The 6,010-nt window shown below is 47.4% G+C and overlaps 1 long non-coding RNA gene across 2 annotated transcripts in view; it reads left to right on the top strand.

The window, feature by feature from the left end:
- The first annotated feature begins 1,196 nt into the window (after positions 1 to 1,196).
- Positions 1,197 to 6,010, top strand: part of LOC115605448 — a 27,704-nt gene continuing 22,890 nt past the window's right edge. For both annotated transcript variants that reach the window (XR_003990595.1, XR_003990596.1), the window contains exon 1: positions 1,197 to 2,371. This is a non-coding gene — a long non-coding RNA (uncharacterized LOC115605448). The remainder of the gene's footprint in view (positions 2,372 to 6,010) is intronic.

Here is a 6,010-nt window from a genome sequence, read left to right as displayed (position 1 = left end):
TCTGGGCAGGGCATATGGCCGGTACGCCTTCCTGTGAGGCTGCCTACAGCGCGGTCTGCTCTGAGGGGGTTTGCTGTGCTGCCACGGAACCCGGCGGTGCGCGGTGTAAACGCGTGTCCCCCCGCAGCAGCGCGCTCGGAGTGGCGGCCGTGGGTCTCCAGAACACCCTGTGAGGGCGGGAAGGGGGCGAGCGGGGAGCCATGGCGACCCGCGGTGGGTGAGGAGGAAGGCGATACCTGTGGCTTCGTCTGAGAACCCTGCCCGTGCTGGTGGCAGGGATAGCCGCGATCATGAGGAATAAATCATGTTGGGTCTGTGGAGGTTGTCCTGCCACTGAGCTACTGGGAAATGTTGGGGGTAAAAGAGGTGAAAAGTGGCTGTCCCAACGCCCTGTCTCCTGCCTATGCCTTCCATTTTAAATAAGGAAAAGAAAGGTTTATGTGCCTTGTTAATCTGTGCCACCCATGTATTTAACAGCTCGATAACACGTTGCCTATCTGTGCTTTTATTTATTGCTAATATATCATCATACTCACTGGTATTTATCAAGTAATCATGTCCCCTCCTTTCTTCATTGTGCAAGGCCATGCAGCCATCAAATCGACAATTTGATGTATAAACACTGTAGAAAAGCCTCTCTCAGAAATTATTAATTTCTCACCCATGCTGTGGTGGCAGAAATTCTCCTACAGCAGGAAATGCCTCAAAGTGAGACCCCACTTGGAGCACTGTGTACAGTTCTGGTGTCCCCAATATAAAAAGGACTTGGAGCTGTTGGACCAAGTCCAGAGGAGGCCGTGAGGATGATCAGGGGCTGGAGCACCTCCCATATGAAGACAGGCTGAGAGAGTTGGGGCTGTTCAGCCTGGAGAAGAGAAGCTGCGTGGAGACCTCAGAGCAGCTTCCAGTGTCTGAAGGGGGCTACAAGGATGCTGGGGAGGGACTCTTCATCAGGGACTATAGTGATAGGACAAGGGGTGATGGGTTTAAACTTAAACAGGGGAAGTTCAGATTAGATATAAGGAAGATCTTTACTATGAGGGTGGTGAGGCACTGGCACAGGTTGCCCAGAGAAGTGGTAAATGCTCCATCCCTGGCAGTGTTCAGGGCCAGGCTGGACGGAGCCTTGGGCGACATGGTTTAATGTGCGGTGTCCCTGCCCATGGCAGGGGGGTTGGAAAGGATCTTAAGGTCCTTCCCAATCCAAACCATTCTATGATTCTATGAAGGTGGAGATGTTTCCAAAACATGTGACCCTACCCAAAATAAATGGTGTAACAGAAGTGGGAAGGGGGAGCTGTGCAACATGGGTCAGCAAGATGAGATGGTTAGATCATCCTCAGTTTGCAGCTTTCTTGAACGTCCTCCAGAGCTGCAGGAGTGGTGTCCAGGAGGAGAGCAAATGGTTGAGATCCCAGAAAAAGATTTACCTAAGGTAATTTTTGGTTATTTTGAAGCTGGTCTAATCGAAGCTGTTTGGTCATTCTGCAGTCAAGACAGGGTATCTCCACCGGCTTAAGAGAGGTTGGACAAATCATATTGTGAGGAAACGTGTCTCCAGTGGTTGTAGAGTGGTGAAGCCTGAGCAGAGTCCTGTGTGTCTTTCTTGGCTGGAGGCATAGTTTATAACTTGCTAATGTTAGGCTAGATGAATCCTACCTCTATTTTTTATTCTTGGCTCTGCCAACAACTTGGTAGAGGATCATATGACTGCCCCGTGTAACATCTGCTACACAACAGTGCAGGAGAGGAAAGTGCCTTGTTTCATCAAGGAGCAAAACAGGAGTGGTGTCTACTACATATACTTAAAGGCAAGCATGTACTGATTTCCAGTGTGGGAATATCAGGACAGAGTACTTTGAGATTCATCAGTGTGGGATGTTGGATAACTTCAATGTATTAGTCTTACGGCATTATGTGTATACTAACTCACCCTGCCTGACCTAAAGCACTCCTTGCTAAGTAGGACATCACCTTGAGGAAGATCTTACAGTTCCAGGGCTTTGTCAGCTCCACAGTGTTATTTTCTCTATTTCTTGATTTACTTTCAGCACCTTGTAATATCAGGTCTAGTCTTACATTAAAAATGTGCTCTGTCAACATTTTTCTACCCCAGGTGTGTCTGAAAGAGGTTTTTTTGTCCTTTTGATCATCATTTGTATGTTTTTTCTTCTTTCCTCGTTCTTCAACATTACCAACTGCTCACCCCGGCGCTGACTTTATTCTGGGAGAGCAACTGCGTGTCGACACATTCTGTCCTGAAGGTGGGGAAATTCGCGGTGCACGGTTCCAAGTGCACAGCCCATTACTGTGTATTATAGAGAACTTCTCTGCGCTCTGAAAACTTGTTCTACCAGTTCAAAAATGTCAGGTATGCATCTCCTGCCTCTAACATTAATCATTAATTAACATGTGATACTGACATTTCTGGTTGCTACTTAATAAAGCAAAACAGTATTTTATGTGCATTTCTAACTCCTCCTAACATAATCCAGCACCTATGTCACAATTGCCAGTGTCAGTAGAGTCCTACCTATGGGAAGCCTATTCTACAGCCCCTCTGGAAATGCTGCCAAGACCAGTGTTTCTAGTGGCTTTTGTGGCCACTAGAACGAGCCCATGTTTACAAAATACGTGGCAATCTGACCCCTTTTTCTCATGTTACAGGCCAAAATGCAAGTTTCTTCTCAGAGAATGTACTTATGACTGCAAATAGGTGAGACTAGACACATTGAGCTAAGTAGCTGTGGTCAGAGAGGATTTTATTCACACGTTTTGGACTTTATTCACAAATAGTTTTTATTTTGGAATTTTGTTTCCTTCTGCATGTGGCATGGGTTTGATAAGCAATTGATAGACCCGAACAGTCAGAAAGAAAATGTAGAATGATGGAAAGGGATCTGTTATTTATTTTGATTTCAATAGGCTCAGAAAGCTCCACAGTTACAAGTCAGAGCCCCCTTGTGCGAGGCAGTGTGTATGCACCAAGGTATATACACCAAGATACATACTTGTATACATACAAGCTGTGTGGTGGGGCTGACTTGCTGGAGGGAAAGGGTGGCATCCAGGGGGACCACGACAGGCTCGGGAGGCGGGCCAGGGCAAACATGAAGTTCAACAAGGCCAAGTGCAAGGTCCTGCACCTGGGTCAGGACAATCCCAAGCACAAGTACAGGCTGGGAGGAGAATGGATTGAGAGCAGCCCAAGGAGAAGGATTTGGGTTGTTGGGTGACGAGAAGCTCAACATGAGCTGGCAGTGTGAGATTGGAGCCCAGAAATTAACTATATCCTGGGCTGCATCAAAAAGAACATGGCCAGCAGGTCGAGGGAGGGGATTCTGCCCTCTACTCCACTCTCGTGAGACCCCATCTGCAGTCCTGTGTGCAGCTCTGGGGACAACAACATAAGGATGCAGAGAGAGTCCAGAGGAGGCCACAAAGATGCTCAGAGGGCTGGAGCACCTCTGCTGCGAGGGGAGGCTGAGAGAGTTGGGCTTGTTCAGCCTGGAGACAAGAAGGCTCCACGGAGACCTTAGAGCAGCTTCCAGTTACCTAAAAGGGGGCTGACAAGAAATCTGGGGAGGGGCTTTTTACAAGGGTGTGTAGTGACAGGACAAGGAGGAATGGCTTTGACCTGACAGAGGGGAGATTCAGATTAGGTATCAGGAAGTTCTTTACTATGAGGGTGCTGAGGCGCTGGCACAGGGTGCCCAGAGAAGCTGTGGCTGCCCCATCCCTGGCAGTGTTCAAGGCCAGGTTGGACACAGGGGCTTGGAGCAACCTGCTCTAGTGGAAGGTACTGGAAGGGGGTTGGAACTGAATGAGGTTTAAGGTGCCTTCCAATCCAAACCATTTTGTAATTCTGTGATTCTGTGATATAAAGAGAAAAAAACCAGAAAGACCCAACCCCAAACCAACCAAAACCAAAAGCCAAAAAGCAACTGTTTTAGAAAGCTGGTCATTTACATTTTGTACATAAGGCAACAGATAGACAAAATAGGGAAGACGTGTGCACTGAGATATGAGATAGTCATGAACGAAACAGGGTTTAGCCAACGTAAAGGTCGAGTTACGTTTCTGGTCATTAGAGTTGACTTCCTGTTGTGATCAACATGGTATTGTGATTTGTTATTTGTATAAGAGTGGCCACTGGAAACCTCAAGACAAGACCATGGCTTATGCAAAGTATTGTACAAATCCCAGGTAGCATACAGCCACTCTTATTCTTGTTTACAGTCAGTAATCCCACATGAAATATGGTTCATGACTCATTCACGCAACTTTTCCTCATGATTGACCATGTCCTTCTTTTTTGGCAAGGCACTTCCAGCAAGAGGTGATGAAAGGCTTTGGTGTCACAGCACGCTTTGCTTTCCAGTGCCTAGCTGGCAGAATGAATTTCTAAACAGTGAGATAAACTTAGAGTAATCACAACTTTGGGATTCTTCTGTGACTCAGCAGCAGGCTGACATCCCAGCCCGGATGTCACTGCTGCCTCTCTCGTGCCACTTCAGTGGCTTTTGTGGTGCTGTCAGTCAGGTTTGTGTAGTGAACTAGATGAAAAGAAACAAGGCCACACCTGGAATACTGTGTGCAGTTTTGGACCATGCCATACAAAAAAACCATGTGGATGGGATGGAGAGGGTCCAGAGAAGGGCCACAAAGATGATCCAAGGACTGGGAAGTTGTGGAAGGAAAAGCTTAGAGAACTCTAAACTCTTTGCAGTAGGAGCTGCCTTCAGAGGAGGTGCCTTTGTCTTCACAAGGAGCCACGTGGAGACGGCAAGAGGCAATGGGTATGAGTTGCACTGAGAGAGGTTTCGTCTTGATATAAGAAAGACCTTTTTTTACAGTGAGAACAATCACTCACTGGAACAACCTCCCCAGGGACATGGTAGAGTCCCCATCGCTGGAGGTTTTCAAGATGTGGCTGGACAGGGTGCTGGATAATCTCATTTAGGATGCCTTTGCCATGAAAGGCTGCACCAGATGATCTTTTGAGGCTCCTTTCCAGCCTGGGCTGTTCTATGATTCTGTGAATATTTTTGGAAGGAGCTTGTATCTCTTTTTTACCCAGATATTTTTGCTTTTGGTTTAGAGTGTTATGAGACAAATCCAAACTTTCGGTTGAGGAAGACAGACAGCAGCCTCTGAACCAGATCCACTGCCATAAGGACAGGAATATGTCTGAGCTGTAAACAGCAACTTCCATTCCTCCCCTGGGTGATGAGGGTACATGTGTGGAAAGTGAGAGATGAGTTTGAACTGTCTGATGGCTCAGAGACAACTGAGCGTCCTGGACTGACGCTTCCTAGGCAAGCACTTGAGATATCATCACTTGCTGTAAAAAATGGCCAAGATAGGATCTGTGAAGAGCAGACAGTCAGCATTTATCTCCAGGAACACCTTTAGCATTTAGTCCTGTTTGTGATTAAATCAGAAGAGTACCTGTTTTCCAGGCTACGTTCTAAATGAATTGAGAAATAGCCCTGAAGCTGCTGTGGCCGGTGCTGGTCTGTACAGAAGCAGAGCTGGAGGCATCAAGAGCTGCAGTTATTAACTTTTCCAGCCAGTTTACCTTTCGTCTTCTGGATACCCCGATTCCTTCCTGCCCCCTTCTCTCTTCAGTACCTTATCTCCTTCGTGCATTGCTGAGGCCACCTCACTGTCTCCAAGCCATTCCTTCTGCCTCCTCCACCATCACCCCCACCCCACCAGTGCTTCTTGACCTACCCTCTATCCCCATAACTCTCCATATTGCCTTGGTGGCTTCCTCCTGCCCTCTCTTCATCAAGCCATGTCCCTTGCTGCTGGCTCCAGAGCCTGATCTCCTGGGCATATTAGTGCGCTGTCTATTAAGTTGGACCTAATTTCTCTCATCTCCCTACTTCTGATGTTAGTGCACCTCACTGGTGAGACAAGACTTGCAGGTATGAGCAGAGCTCTGCAGAGGAAGAAGTTACCTAATGAGTTGTGCTGTCTGCAGGGTTTGTCTGCAGTTCAGCTG

This window comes from Strigops habroptila, chromosome 3 (assembly GCF_004027225.2).
Source record: "Strigops habroptila isolate Jane chromosome 3, bStrHab1.2.pri, whole genome shotgun sequence".
Classification (NCBI taxonomy): domain Eukaryota; kingdom Metazoa; phylum Chordata; class Aves; order Psittaciformes; family Psittacidae; genus Strigops; species Strigops habroptila.
The sequence above is the reverse complement of the archived record's forward strand: the minus strand, read 5'-3'. Positions and strand labels throughout refer to the sequence as shown.